General features: G+C 41.0%; 10 non-coding genes across 10 annotated transcripts; all 10 read right to left on the reverse strand.

The window, feature by feature from the left end:
• Window positions 1-1,034: 1,034 nt before the first annotated feature.
• On the reverse strand, window positions 1,035-1,116 carry trnas-aga. Its single transcript has one exon. It is a non-coding gene; the product is annotated as a tRNA-Ser (tRNA).
• A 293-nt stretch (window positions 1,117-1,409) lies between these two features.
• trnal-cag lies at window positions 1,410-1,492 on the reverse strand. Its single transcript has one exon. It is a non-coding gene; the product is annotated as a tRNA-Leu (tRNA).
• A 1,743-nt stretch (window positions 1,493-3,235) lies between these two features.
• Window positions 3,236-3,318, reverse strand: trnal-cag. Its single transcript has one exon. It is a non-coding gene; the product is annotated as a tRNA-Leu (tRNA).
• A 1,356-nt stretch (window positions 3,319-4,674) lies between these two features.
• On the reverse strand, window positions 4,675-4,756 carry trnas-aga. Its single transcript has one exon. It is a non-coding gene; the product is annotated as a tRNA-Ser (tRNA).
• A 3,561-nt stretch (window positions 4,757-8,317) lies between these two features.
• On the reverse strand, window positions 8,318-8,399 carry trnas-aga. Its single transcript has one exon. It is a non-coding gene; the product is annotated as a tRNA-Ser (tRNA).
• A 212-nt stretch (window positions 8,400-8,611) lies between these two features.
• trnal-cag lies at window positions 8,612-8,694 on the reverse strand. The gene has a single exon. It is a non-coding gene; the product is annotated as a tRNA-Leu (tRNA).
• Window positions 8,695-10,049: 1,355 nt separating this feature from the next.
• trnas-aga lies at window positions 10,050-10,131 on the reverse strand. Its single transcript has one exon. It is a non-coding gene; the product is annotated as a tRNA-Ser (tRNA).
• Window positions 10,132-11,874: 1,743 nt separating this feature from the next.
• Window positions 11,875-11,956, reverse strand: trnas-aga. Its single transcript has one exon. It is a non-coding gene; the product is annotated as a tRNA-Ser (tRNA).
• Window positions 11,957-12,262: 306 nt separating this feature from the next.
• Window positions 12,263-12,345, reverse strand: trnal-cag. Its single transcript has one exon. It is a non-coding gene; the product is annotated as a tRNA-Leu (tRNA).
• A 3,186-nt stretch (window positions 12,346-15,531) lies between these two features.
• On the reverse strand, window positions 15,532-15,613 carry trnas-aga. The gene has a single exon. It is a non-coding gene; the product is annotated as a tRNA-Ser (tRNA).
• Between the last annotated feature and the right edge of the window lie 328 nt (window positions 15,614-15,941).

Genomic DNA, 15,941 nt, shown 5'->3' on the forward strand with positions numbered 1-15,941 from the left:
ACAACAGGTCCACATGGGGGAAATCCTTACAAATGGCTTAATGGGTCATTTCAACGCAATCGTGTTATTATTTATTTTTAGGGTTTAACAAGGCAGCTCACCTGTGACTTGACATTAGATGCGGCGACTTCGATTACCCTGCAGACGATATTCTTGTTCTTCCCGCCAATACAATCCACTGACAACGACCGACGAGTTCTGCGTTCCGAGATTATTTTTGTTATTTGCCTGTTTGGGGCCCGCCTGTGAAATTGCGCGATTCTTGCAATTCTCTTTCAGCCTCTCATCAACTAGCTGTTTTTGCAGAATATTAAAAATACGATAGTTATTCACTACTCATATTAACTAGGTGTCATTTACGTTACCTTAAGTCATTTATTTTTCAAACTGGATTTTACAAAGGTGCATGACATGCAGGCGCTAAAAAATTGTCAGGAGGGGGTTTCAAACCATGCCTATAGGGGAGTCTGCGACCTGAATGACATAATGGTTATTTTCAATGCAATCAAGTTTTTTCTTTTTCTTTTAGGGTTTAACAAGGTTTTTCACCTGTTACCTGTGGCTTGACTTTAGATGTGGCCAGTTCGATTACCCTGCAGCCTAAGAGTGTCTTCAGAATATGGCCAATTTGACATGAATTTAAAAATGCCTCAGATAGGACCAAAAAAGTGTCCGGAGCTTCCCGTCAGGGTAAGAGTGACAACAGGTTTCCACATGTCAAAATGGGGGAAATCTTAGCAAATGGCTTCATGGTTATTCATGAGAATCGTGTTGTTGTATTGTTGAGTGTATCATGGGATCTCACCTGAAATCTGTGGCTTGACTACAAACCTGTAACCTATGCTACTGTGGCCTATAGAGCTAGAAGGCTGGATAACCAGGTGTGTAAAGGTGTGAAGTGGGATAGATGGCCTGCAGTCCTATCCCAAATGGACAACTAATCCCTATGTACTTGCGGAGATCTGAGAGGATGCGATTGGTATAAGAAACACGACTAAACTTCAACCTCCGGAGGGGTCAAAAAAAAACATTTTCGTTGTCGGCAGGATTTGAACCTGCGCAGGAAGATCCTAATGGATTTCTAGTCCATCGCCTTAACCACTCGGCCACGACAACATTGACAGAAGAATACAGGCTTGTTAGGAGTGAATGGGCCAACAGGCATAGCCTACAGAAAGTGAAATTTAACAACAATAACTCATTATAATGCAATAACACAAAATGTTCCCCTCATTCATTTGTTATTAAGTCCAGCTGTTTTCTTATTTAACCTTGATCTTTGCTCAGCTCCAGAAGGTCTGCATTTGAGAGTGTTTATTATGAATTGTTATTTCACTGTGTGAAGTTGTTATTTCATCATTCTTATTATTACTGCTGAGCAGCATGACTCCTGAGAGGCACTAAGAAACTGTCAGAAGTGGGATTTGAACCCACGCCTCCATGGGAGACTGCGACCTGAACGCAGCGCCTTAGACCGCTCGGCCATCCTGACTACAGCACAGTAACTGGGTATCGGTTTAAAGTGTATGCGGTAAAAGTAGAAGTATGAACAAAGCTCTAAAATCACCACAGAGACCAGAACAACTATGCACGATACTGACTTGCACTTTCAATAGTCATTTGTTTTTATAAATTAAAAAGTCCAGTCATTGATTTAACCTCAATATGGCCTTCAATGGGAAAGAGTAGTAAATCGTCATTGAATGAGCGCTAAACTGGCATCAGAATATGGCCATTCTGATAGAAATGATAAAATTCCTCAGATAAGACTGAAAAAGTGTCTGGAAATATCAGCAACCATCAGGGTAAGAGTGACAACAGGTCCACATGGGGGAAATCCTTACAAATGGCTTAATGGGTCATTTCAACGCAATCGTGTTATTATTTATTTTTAGGGTTTAACAAGGCAGCTCACCTGTGACTTGACATTAGATGCGGCGACTTCGATTACCCTGCAGACGATATTCTTGTTCTTCCCGCCAATACAATCCACTGACAACGACCGACGAGTTCTGCGTTCCGAGATTATTTTTGTTATTTGCCTGTTTGGGGCCCGCCTGTGAAATTGCGCGATTCTTGCAATTCTCTTTCAGCCTCTCATCAACTAGCTGTTTTTGCAGAATATTAAAAATACGATAGTTATTCACTACTCATATTAACTAGGTGTCATTTACGTTACCTTAAGTATTTTATTTTTCAACTGGATTTTTACAAAGGTGCATGACATGCAGGCGCTAAAAAGTTGTCAGGAGGGGGTTTCAAACCATGCCTATAGGGTCTGCGACCTGAATGACTTAATGGTTATTTTCAATGCAATCAAGTTTTTTCTTTTTCTTTTAGGGTTTAACAAGGTTTCTCACCTGTTACCTGTGGCTTGACTTTAGATGTGGCCAGTTCGATTACCCTGCAGACTATAAGAGTGTCTTCAGAATATGGCCAATTTGACATGAATTTAAAAATGCCTCAGATAGGACCAAAAAAGTGTCTGGAGCTTCCCGTCAGGGTAAGAGTGACAACAGGTTTCCACATGTCAAAATGGGGGAAATCTTAGCAAATGGCTTCATGGTTATTCATGAGAATCGTGTTGTTTTATTGTTGAGTGTATCATGGGATCTCTCCTGAAATCTGTGGCTTGACTACAAACCTGTAACCTATGCTACTGTGGCCTATAGAGCTAGAAGGCTGGATAACCAGGTGTGTAAAGGTGTGAAGTGGGATAGATGGCCTGCAGTCCTATCCCAAATGGACAACTAATCCCTATGTACTTGTGGAGATCTGAGAGGATGCGATTGGTATAAGAAACACGACTAAACTTCAACCTCCGGAGGGGTCAAAAAAATGCAATTTCATTGTCGGCAGGATTTGAACCTGCGCAGGAAGATCCTAATGGATTTCTAGTCCATCGCCTTAACCACTCGGCCACGACACCGTTGACAGAAGAAAACAGGCTTGTTAGGAGTGAATGGGCCAACAGGCATAGCCTACAGAAAGTGAAATTTAACAACTGAAAGATAATGCAGTAACTCATTATAATGCAATAACACAAAATGTTCCCCTCATTCATTTGTTATTAAGTCCAGCTGTTTTCTTATTTAACCTTGATCTTTGCTCAGCTCCAGAAGGTCTGCATTTGAGAGTGTTTATTATGAATTGTTATTTCACTGTGTGAAGTTGTTATTTCATCATTCTTATTATTACTGCTGAGCAGCATGACTCCTGAGAGGCACTAAAAAACTGTCAGAAGTGGGATTTGAACCCACGCCTCCATGGGAGACTGCGACCTGAACGCAGCGCCTTAGACCGCTCGGCCATCCTGACTACAGCACAGTAACTGGGTATCGGGTTAAAGTGTATGCGGTAAAAGTAGAAATATGAACAACGCTCTAAAATCACCACAGAGACCAGAACAACTATGCACGATACTGACTTGCACTTTCAATAGTCATTTGTTTTTATAAATTAAAAAGTCCAGTCATTGATTTAACCTCAATATGGCCTTCAATGGGAAAGAGTAGTAAATCGTCATTGAATGAGCGCTAAACTGACATCAGAATATGGCCATTCTGATAGAAATGATAAAATTCCTCAGATAAGACTGAAAAAGTGTCTGGAAATATCAGCAACCATCAGGGTAAGAGTGACAACAGGTCCACATGGGGGAAATCCTTACAAATGGCTTAATGGGTCATTTCAACGCAATCGTGTTATTATTTATTTTTAGGGTTTAACAAGGCAGCTCACCTGTGACTTGACATTAGATGCGGCGACTTCGATTACCCTGCAGACGATATTCTTGTTCTTCCCGCCAATACAATCCACTGACAACGACCGACGAGTTCTGCGTTCCGAGATTATTTTTGTTATTTGCCTGTTTGGGGCCCGCCTGTGAAATTGCGCGATTCTTGCAATTCTCTTTCAGCCTCTCATCAACTAGCTGTTTTTGCAGAATATTAAAAATACGATAGTTATTCACTACTCATATTAACTAGGTGTCATTTACGTTACCTTAAGTCATTTATTTTTCAAACTGGATTTTACAAAGGTGCATGACATGCAGGCGCTAAAAAATTGTCAGGAGGGGGTTTCAAACCATGCCTATAGGGGAGTCTGCGACCTGAATGACTTAATGGTTATTTTCAATGCAATCAAGTTTTTTCTTTTTCTTTTAGGGTTTAACAAGGTTTTTCACCTGTTACCTGTGGCTTGACTTTAGATGTGGCCAGTTCGATTACCCTGCAGCCTAAGAGTGTCTTCAGAATATGGCCAATTTGACATGAATTTAAAAATGCCTCAGATAGGACCAAAAAAGTGTCCGGAGCTTCCCGTCAGGGTAAGAGTGACAACAGGTTTCCACATGTCAAAATGGGGGAAATCTTAGCAAATGGCTTCATGGTTATTCATGAGAATCGTGTTGTTGTATTGTTGAGTGTATCATGGGATCTCACCTGAAATCTGTGGCTTGACTACAAACCTGTAACCTATGCTACTGTGGCCTATAGAGCTAGAAGGCTGGATAACCAGGTGTGTAAAGGTGTGAAGTGGGATAGATGGCCTGCAGTCCTATCCCAAATGGACAACTAATCCCTATGTACTTGCGGAGATCTGAGAGGATGCGATTGGTATAAGAAACACGACTAAACTTCAACCTCCGGAGGGGTCAAAAAAAAGCATTTTCGTTGTCGGCAGGATTTGAACCTGCGCAGGAAGATCCTAATGGATTTCTAGTCCATCGCCTTAACCACTCGGCCACGACAACATTGACAGAAGAATACAGGCTTGTTAGGAGTGAATGGGCCAACAGGCATAGCCTACAGAAAGTGAAATTTAACAACAATAACTCATTATAATGCAATAACACAAAATGTTCCCCTCATTCATTTGTTATTAAGTCCAGCTGTTTTCTTATTTAACCTTGATCTTTGCTCAGCTCCAGAAGGTCTGCATTTGAGAGTGTTTATTATGAATTGTTATTTCACTGTGTGAAGTTGTTATTTCATCATTCTTATTATTACTGCTGAGCAGCATGACTCCTGAGAGGCACTAAAAAACTGTCAGAAGTGGGATTTGAACCCACGCCTCCATGGGAGAATGCGACCTGAACGCAGCGCCTTAGACCGCTCGGCCATCCTGACTACAGCACAGTAACTGGGTATCGGGTTAAAGTGTATGCGGTAAAAGTAGAAATATGAACAACGCTCTAAAATCACCACAGAGACCAGAACAACTATGCACGATACTGACTTGCACTTTCAATAGTCATTTGTTTTTCATAAATTAAAAAGTCCAGTCATTGATTTAACCTCAATATGGCCTTCAATGGGAAAGAGTAGTAAATCGCCATTGAATGAGCGCTAAACTGGCATCAGAATATGGCCATTCTGATATAAATGATACAATTCCTCAGATAAGACTGAAAAAGTGTCTGGAAATATCAGCAACCATCAGGGTAAGAGTGACAACAGGTCCACATGGGGGAAATCCTTACAAATGGCTTAATGGGTCATTTCAACGCAATTGTGTTATTATTTATTTTTAGGGTTTAACAAGGCAGCTCACCTGTGACTTGACATTAGATGCGGCGACTTCGATTACCCTGCAGACGATATTTTTGTTCTTCCCGCCAATACAATCCACTGACAACGTCCGACGAGTTCTGCGTTCCGAGATTATTTTTGTTATTTGCCAGTTTGGGGGCCGCCTGTGAAATTGCGCAATTCTTGCAATTCTCTTTCAGCCTCTCATCAACTAGCTGTTTTTGCAGAATATTAAAAATACAATAGTTATTCACTACTCATATTAACTAGGTGTCATTTACGTTACCTTAAGTCATTTATTTTTCAACTGGATTTTACAAAGGTGCATGACATGCAGGCGCTAAAAAGTTGTCAGGAGGGGGTTTCAAACCATGCCTATAGGGGAGTCTGCGACCTGAATGACTTAATGGTTATTTTCAATGCAATCAAGTTTTTTCTTTTTCTTTTAGGGTTTAACAAGGTTTCTCACCTGTTACCTGCGGCTTGACTTTAGATGTGGCCAGTTCGATTACCCTGCAGACTATAAGAGTGTCTTCAGAATATGGCCAATTTGACATGAATTTAAAAATGTCTCAGATAGGACCTAAAAAGTGTCTGGAGCTTCCCGTCAGGGTAAGAGTGACAACAGGTTTCCACATGTCAAAATGAGGGAAATCTTAGCAAATGGCTTAATGGTTATTCATGAGAATCGTGTTGTTGTATTGTTGAGTGTATCATGGGATCTCACCTGAAATCTGTGGCTTGACTACAAACCTGTAACCTATGCTACTGTGGCCTATAGAGCTAGAAGGCTGGATAACCAGGTGTGTAAAGGTGTGAAGTGGGACAGATGGCCTGCAGTCCTATCCCAAATGGACAACTAATCCCTATGTACTTGCGGAGATCTGAGAGGATGCGATTGGTATAAGAAACACGACTAAACTTCAACCTCCGGAGGGGTCAAAAAAAAGCATTTTCATTGTCGGCAGGATTTGAACCTGCGCAGGAAGATCCTAATGGATTTCTAGTCCATCGCCTTAACCACTCGGCCACGACAACATTGACAGAAGAATACAGGCTTGTTAGGAGTGAATGGGCCAACAGGCATAGCCTACAGAAAGTGAAATTTAACAACTGAAAGATAATGCAGTAACTCATTATAATGCAATAACACAAAATGTTCCCCTCATTCATTTGTTATTAAGTCCAGCTGTTTTCTTATTTAACCTTGATCTTTGCTCAGCTCCAGAAGGTCTGCATTTGAGAGTGTTTATTATGAATTGTTATTTCACTGTGTGAAGTTGTTATTTCATCATTCTTATTATTACTGCTGAGCAGCATGGCTCCTGAGAGGCACTAAAAAACTGTCAGAAGTGGGATTTGAACACACGCCTCCATGGGAGACTGCGACCTGAACGCAGCGCCTTAGACCGCTCGGCCATCCTGACTACAGCACAGTAACTGGGTATCGGGTTAAAGTGTATGCGGTAAAAGTAGAAATATGAACAACGCTCTAAAATCACCACAGAGACCAGAACAACTATGCACGATACTGACTTGCACTTTCAATAGTCATTTGTTTTTATAAATTAAAAAGTCCAGTCATTGATTTAACCTCAATATGGCCTTCAATGGGAAAGAGTAGTAAATCGCCATTGAATGAGCGCTAAACTGGCATCAGAATATGGCCATTCTGATATAAATGATAAAATTCCTCAGATAAGACTGAAAAAGTGTCTGGAAATATCAGCAACCATCAGGGTAAGAGTGACAACAGGTTCACATGGGGAAATCCTTACAAATGGCTTAATGGGTCATTTCAAAGCAATCGTGTTATTATTTATTTTTAGGGTTTAACAAGGCAGCTCACCTGTGACTTGACATTAGATGCGGCGACTTCGATTACCCTGCAGACGATATTTTTGTTCTTCCCGCCAATACAATCCACTGACAACGACCGACGAGTTCTGCGTTCCGAGATTATTTTTGTTATTTGCCTGTTTGGGGCCCGCCTGTGAAATTGCGCGATTCTTGCAATTCTCTTTCAGCCTCTCATCAACTAGCTGTTTTTGCAGAATATTAAAAATACGATAGTTATTCACTACTCATATTAACTAGGTGTCATTTACGTTACCTTAAGTCATTTATTTTTCAACTGGATTTTACAAAGGTGCATGACATGCAGGCGCTAAAAAGTTGTCAGGAGGGGGTTTCAAACCATGCCTATAGGGGAGTCTGCGACCTGAATGACTTAATGGTTATTTTCAATGCAATCAAGTTTTTTCTTTTTCTTTTAGGGTTTAACAAGGTTTCTCACCTGTTACCTGTGGCTTGACTTTAGATGTGACCAGTTCAATTACCCTGCAGACTATAAGAGTGTCTTCAGAATATGGCCAATTTGACATGAATTTAAAAATGCCTCAGATAGGACCAAAAAAGTGTCTGGAGCTTCCCGTCAGGGTAAGAGTGACAACAGGTTTCCACATGTCAAAATGGGGGAAATCTTAGCAAATGGCTTAATGGTTATTCATGAGAATCGTGTTGTTGTATTGTTGAGTGTATCATGGGATCTCACCTGAAATATGTGGCTTGACTACAAACCTGTAACCTATGCTACTGTGGCCTATAGAGCTAGAAGGCTGGATAACCAGGTGTGTAAAGGTGTGAAGTGGGATAGATGGCCTGCGGTCCTATCCCAAATGGACAACTAATCCCTATGTACTTGCAGAGATCTGAGAGGATGCGATTGGTATAAGAAACACGACTAAACTTCCACCTCCGGAGGGGTCAAAAAAATGCATTTTCGTTGTCGGCAGGATTTGAACCTGCGCAGGAAGATCCTAATGGATTTCTAGTCCATCACCTTAACCACTCGGCCACGACAACTTTGACAGAAAAAAACAGGCTTGTTAGGAGTGAATGGGCCAACAGGCATAGCCTACAGCGAGTGAAATTGAACAACTGATTAACAACTGATTAACTCATTATAGCATTTGAGAGTGTTTATTATGAATTGTTATTTCACTGTGTGAAGTTGTTATTTCATCATTCTTATTATTACTGCTGAGCAGCATGACTCCTGAGAGGCACTAAAAAACTGTCAGAAGTGGGATTTGAACCCACGCCTCCATGGGAGACTGCGACCTGAACGCAGCGCCTTAGACCGCTCGGCCATCCTGACTACAGCATAGTAACTGGGTATCGGGTTAAAGTGTATGCGGTAAAAGTAGAAATATGAACAACGCTCTAAAATCACCACAGAGACCAGAACAACTATGCACGATACTGACTTGCACTTTCAATAGTCATTTGTTTTTCATAAATTAAAAAGTCCAGTCATTGATTTAACCTCAATATGGCCTTCAATGGGAAAGAGTAGTAAATCGCCATTGAATGAGCGCTAAACTGGCATCAGAATATGGCCATTCTGATATAAATGATAAAATTCCTCAGATAAGACTGAAAAAGTGTCTGGAAATATCAGCAACCATCAGGGTAAGAGTGACAACAGGTCCACATGGGGGAAATCCTTACAAATGGCTTAATGGGTCATTTCAATGCAATTGTGTTATTATTTATTTTTAGGGTTTAACAAGGCAGCTCACCTGTGACTTGACATTAGATGCGGCGACTTCGATTACCCTGCAGACGATATTTTTGTTCTTCCCGCCAATACAATCCACTGACAACGTCCGACGAGTTCTGCGTTCCGAGATTATTTTTGTTATTTGCCAGTTTGGGGGCCGCCTGTGAAATTGCGCAATTCTTGCAATTCTCTTTCAGCCTCTCATCAACTAGCTGTTTTTGCAGAATATTAAAAATACGATAGTTATTCACTACTCATATTAACTAGGTGTCATTTACGTTACCTTAAGTCATTTATTTTTCAACTGGATTTTACAAAGGTGCATGACATGCAGGCGCTAAAAAGTTGTCAGGAGGGGGTTTCAAACCATGCCTATAGGGGAGTCTGCGACCTGAATGACTTAATGGTTATTTTCAATGCAATCAAGTTTTCCTTTTTCTTTTAGGGTTTAACAAGGTTTCTCACCTGTTACCTGTGGCTTGACTTTAGATGTGGCCAGTTCGATTACCCTGCAGCCTAAGAGTGTCTTCAGAATATGGCCAATTTGACATGAATTTAAAAATGCCTCAGATAGGACCAAAAAAGTGTCTGGAGCTTCCCGTCAGGGTAAGAGTGACAACAGGTTTCCACATGTCAAAATGGGGGAAATCTTAGCAAATGGCTTCATGGTTATTCATGAGAATCGTGTTGTTGTATTGTTGAGTGTATCATGGGATCTCACCTGAAATCTGTGGCTTGACTACAAACCTGTAACCTATGCTACTGTGGCCTATAGAGCTAGAAGGCTGGATAACCAGGTGTGTAAAGGTGTGAAGTGGGACAGATGGCCTGCAGTCCTATCCCAAATGGACAACTAATCCCTATGTACTTGCGGAGATCTGAGAGGATGCGATTGGTATAAGAAACACGACTAAACTTCAACCTCCGGAGGGGTCAAAAAAATGCATTTTCGTTGTCGGCAGGATTTGAACCTGCGCAGGAAGATCCTAATGGATTTCTAGTCCATCGCCTTAACCACTCGGCCACGACAACGTTGACAGAAGAAAACAAGCTTGTTAGGAGTGAATGGGCCAACAGGCATAGCCTACAGAAAGTGAAATTTAACAACTGAAAGATAATGCAGTAACTCATTATAATGCAATAACACAAAATGTTCCCCTCATTCATTTGTTATTAAGTCCAGCTGTTTTCTTATTTAACCTTGATCTTTGCTCAGCTCCAGAAGGTCTGCATTTGAGAGTGTTTATTATGAATTGTTATTTCACTGTGTGAAATTGTTATTTCATCATTCTTATTATTACTGCTGAGCAGCATGACTCCTGAGAGGCACTAAAAAACTGTCAGAAGTGGGACTTGAACCCACGCCTCCATGGGAGACTGCGACCTGAACGCAGCGCCTTAGACCGCTCGGCCATCCTGACTACAGCACAGTAACTGGGTATCGGGTTAAAGTGTATGCGGTAAAAGTAGAAATATGAACAACGCTCTAAAATCACCACAGAGACCAGAACAACTATGCACGATACTGACTTGCACTTTCAATAGTCATTTGTTTTTCATAAATTAAAAAGTCCAGTCATTGATTTAACCTCAATATGGCCTTCAATGGGAAAGAGTAGTAAATCGCCATTGAATGAGCGCTAAACTGGCATCAGAATATGGCCATTCTGATATAAATGATAAAATTCCTCAGATAAGACTGAAAAAGTGTCTGGAAATATCAGCAACCATCAGGGTAAGAGTGACAACAGGTCCACATGGGGGAAATCCTTACAAATGGCTTAATGGGTCATTTCAACGCAATTGTGTTATTATTTATTTTTAGGGTTTAACAAGGCAGCTCACCTGTGACTTGACATTAGATGCGGCGACTTCGATTACCCTGCAGACGATATTTTTGTTCTTCCCGCCAATACAATCCACTGACAACGTCCGACGAGTTCTGCGTTCCGAGATTATTTTTGTTATTTGCCAGTTTGGGGGCCGCCTGTGAAATTGCGCAATTCTTGCAATTCTCTTTCAGCCTCTCATCAACTAGCTGTTTTTGCAGAATATTAAAAATACGATAGTTATTCACTACTCATATTAACTAGGTGTCATTTACGTTACCTTAAGTCATTTATTTTTCAACTGGATTTTACAAAGGTGCATGACATGCAGGCGCTAAAAAGTTGTCAAGAGGGGGTTTCAAACCATGCCTATAGGGGAGTCTGCGACCTGAATGACTTAATGGTTATTTTCAATGCAATCAAGTTTTCCTTTTCTTTTAGGGTTTAACAAGGTTTCTCACCTGTTACCTGTGGCTTGACTTTAGATGTGGCCAGTTCGATTACCCTGCAGCCTAAGAGTGTCTTCAGAATATGGCCAATTTGACATGAATTTAAAAATGCCTCAGATAGGACCAAAAAAGTGTCTGGAGCTTCCCGTCAGGGTAAGAGTGACAACAGGTTTCCACATGTCAAAATGGGGGAAATCTTAGCAAATGGCTTCATGGTTATTCATGAGAATCGTGTTGTTGTATTGTTGAGTGTATCATGGGATCTCACCTGAAATCTGTGGCTTGACTACAAACCTGTAACCTATGCTACTGTGGCCTATAGAGCTAGAAGGCTGGATAACCAGGTGTGTAAAGGTGTGAAGTGGGACAGATGGCCTGCAGTCCTATCCCAAATGGACAACTAATCCCTATGTACTTGCGGAGATCTGAGAGGATGCGATTGGTATAAGAAACACGACTAAACTTCAACCTCCGGAGGGGTCAAAAAAATGCATTTTCGTTGTCGGCAGGATTTGAACCTGCGCAGGAAGATCCTAATGGATTTCTAGTCCATCGCCTTAACCACTCGGCCACGACAACGTTGACAGAAGAAAACAAGCTTGTTAGGAGTGAATGGGCCAACAGGCATAGCCTACAGAAAGTGAAATTTAACAACTGAAAGATAATGCAGTAACTCATTATAATGCAATAACACAAAATGTTCCCCTCATTCATTTGTTATTAAGTCCAGCTGTTTTCTTATTTAACCTTGATCTTTGCTCAGCTCCAGAAGGTCTGCATTTGAGAGTGTTTATTATGAATTGTTATTTCACTGTGTGAAGTTGTTATTTCATCATTCTTATTATTACTGCTGAGCAGCATGACTCCTGAGAGGCACTAAAAAACTGTCAGAAGTGGGATTTGAACCCACGCCTCCATGGGAGACTGCGACCTGAACGCAGCGCCTTAGACCGCTCGGCCATCCTGACTACAGCACAGTAACTGGGTATCGGGTTAAAGTGTATGTGGTAAAAGTAGAAATATGAACAGCGCTCTAAAATCACCACAGAGACCAGAACAACTATGCACGATACTGACTTGCACTTTCAATAGTCATTTGTTTTTATAAATTAAAAAGTCCAGTCATTGATTTAACCTCAATATGGCCTTCAATGGGAAAGAGTAGTAAATCGTCATTGAATGAGCGCTAAACTGGCATCAGAATAAGGCCATTCTGATATAAATGATACAATTCCTCAGATAAGACTGAAAAAGTGTCTGGAAATATCAGCAACCATCGGGGTAAGAGTGACAACAGGTCCACATGGGGGAAATCCTTACAAATGGCTTAATGAGTCATTTCAACGCAATCGTGTTATTATTTATTTTTAGGGTTTAACAAGGCAGCTCACCTGTGACTTGACATTAGATGCGGCGACTTTGATTACCCTGCAGACAATATATTTGTTCTTCCCGCCAATACAATCCACTGACAACGACCGATGAGTTCTGCGTTCCGAGATTATTTTTGTTATTTGCCTGTTTGGGGCCCGCCTGTGAAATTGCGCGATTCTTGCAATTCTCTTTCAGCCTCTCATCAACTAGCTGTTTTTGCAGAATATTAAAAATACGATAGTTATTCACTACTCATATTAACTAGTTGTCATTTACGTTACCTTAAGTCATTTATTTTTCAACTGGATTTTACAAAGGTGCATGACATGCAGGCGCTAAAAAATTGTCAGGAGGGGGTTTCAAACCATGCCTATAGGGGAGTCTGCGACCTGAATGACTTAATGGTTATTTTCAATGCAATCAAGTTTTTTCTTTTTCTTTTAGGGTTTAACAAGGTTTCTCACCTGTTACCTGTGGCTTGACTTTAGATGTGGCCAGTTCGATTACCCTGCAGACTATAAGAGTGTCTTCAGAATATGGCCAATTTGACATGAATTTAAAAATGCCTCAGATAGGACCAAAAAAGTGTCTGGAGCTTCCCGTAAGGGTAAGAGTGACAACAGGTTTCCACATGTCAAAATGGGGGAAATCTTAGCAAATGGCTTCATGGTTATTCATGAGAATCGTGTTGTTGTATTGTTGAGTGTATCATGGGATCTCACCTGAAATCTGTGGCTTGACTACAAACCTGTAACCTATGCTACTGTGGCCTATAGAGCTAGAAGGCTGGATAACCAGGTGTGTAAAGGTGTGAAGTGGGACAGATGGCCTGCAGTCCTATCCCAAATGGACAACTAATCCCTATGTACTTGCGGAGATCTGAGAGGATGCGATTGGTATAAGAAACACGACTAAACTTCAACCTCCGGTGGGGTCAAAAAAATGCATTTTTGTTGTCGGCAGGATTTGAACCTGCGCAGGAAGATCCTAAAGGATTTCTAGTCCATCGCCTTAACCACTCGGCCACGACAACGTTGACAGAAGAAAACAAGCTTGTTAGGAGTGAATGGGCCAACAGGCATAGCCTACAGAAAGTGAAATTTAACAACTGAAAGATAATGCAGTAACTCATTATAATGCAATAACACAAAATGTTCCCCTCATTCATTTGTTATTAAGTCCAGCTGTTTTCTTATTTAACCTTGATCTTTGCTCAGCTCCAGAAGGTCTGCATTTGAGAGTGTTTATTATGAATTGTTATTTCACTGTGTGAAGTTGTTATTTCATCATTCTTATTATTACTGCTGAGCAGCATGACTCCTGAGAGGCACTAAAAAACTGTCAGAAGTGGGATTTGAACCCACGCCTCCATGGGAGAATGCGACCTGAACGCAACGCCTTAGACCGCTCGGCCATCCTGACTACAGCACAGTAACTGGGTATCGGGTTAAAGTGTATGCGGTAAAAGTAGAAATATGAACAACGCTCTAAAATCACCACAGAGACCAGAACAACTATGCACGATACTGACTTGCACTTTCAATAGTCATTTGTTTTTCATAAATTAAAAAGTCCAGTCATTGATTTAACCTCAATATGGCCTTCAATGGGAAAGAGTAGTAAATCGCCATTGAATGAGCGCTAAACTGGCATCAGAATATGGCCATTCTGATATAAATGATACAATTCCTCAGATAAGACTGAAAAAGTGTCTGGAAATATCAGCAACCATCAGGGTAAGAGTGACAACAGGTCCACATGGGGGAAATCCTTACAAATGGCTTAATGGGTCATTTCAACGCAATTGTGTTATTATTTATTTTTAGGGTTTAACAAGGCAGCTCACCTGTGACTTGACATTAGATGCGGCGACTTCGATTACCCTGCAGACGATATTTTTGTTCTTCCCGCCAATACAATCCACTGACAACGTCCGACGAGTTCTGCGTTCCGAGATTATTTTTGTTATTTGCCAGTTTGGGGGCCGCCTGTGAAATTGCGCAATTCTTGCAATTCTCTTTCAGCCTCTCATCAACTAGCTGTTTTTGCAGAATATTAAAAATACGATAGTTATTCACTACTCATATTAACTAGGTGTCATTTACGTTACCTTAAGTCATTTATTTTTCAACTGGATTTTACAAAGGTGCATGACATGCAGGCGCTAAAAAGTTGTCAGGAGGGGGTTTCAAACCATGCCTATAGGGGAGTCTGCGACCTGAATGACTTAATGGTTATTTTCAATGCAATCAAGTTTTTTCTTTTTCTTTTAGGGTTTAACAAGGTTTCTCACCTGTTACCTGCGGCTTGACTTTAGATGTGGCCAGTTCGATTACCCTGCAGACTATAAGAGTGTCTTCAGAATATGGCCAATTTGACATGAATTTAAAAATGTCTCAGATAGGACCTAAAAAGTGTCTGGAGCTTCCCGTCAGGGTAAGAGTGACAACAGGTTTCCACATGTCAAAATGAGGGAAATCTTAGCAAATGGCTTAATGGTTATTCATGAGAATCGTGTTGTTGTATTGTTGAGTGTATCATGGGATCTCACCTGAAATCTGTGGCTTGACTACAAACCTGTAACCTATGCTACTGTGGCCTATAGAGCTAGAAGGCTGGATAACCAGGTGTGTAAAGGTGTGAAGTGGGACAGATGGCCTGCAGTCCTATCCCAAATGGACAACTAATCCCTATGTACTTGCGGAGATCTGAGAGGATGCGATTGGTATAAGAAACACGACTAAACTTCAACCTCCGGAGGGGTCAAAAAAAAGCATTTTCGTTGTCGGCAGGATTTGAACCTGCGCAGGAAGATCCTAATGGATTTCTAGTCCATCGCCTTAACCACTCGGCCACGACAACATTGACAGAAGAATACAGGCTTGTTAGGAGTGAATGGGCCAACAGGCATAGCCTACAGAAAGTGAAATTTAACAACTGAAAGATAATGCAGTAACTCATTATAATGCAATAACACAAAATGTTCCCCTCATTCATTTGTTATTAAGTCCAGCTGTTTTCTTATTTAACCTTGATCTTTGCTCAGCTCCAGAAGGTCTGCATTTGAGAGTGTTTATTATGAATTGTTATTTCACTGTGTGAAGTTGTTATTTCATCATTCTTATTATTACTGCTGAGCAGCATGGCTCCTGAGAGGCACTAAAAAACTGTCAGAAGTGGGATTTGAACA

The sequence above is a fragment of the Oncorhynchus mykiss genome, unplaced genomic scaffold (genome assembly GCF_013265735.2).
Source record: "Oncorhynchus mykiss isolate Arlee unplaced genomic scaffold, USDA_OmykA_1.1 un_scaffold_582, whole genome shotgun sequence".
NCBI lineage: Eukaryota > Metazoa > Chordata > Actinopteri > Salmoniformes > Salmonidae > Oncorhynchus > Oncorhynchus mykiss.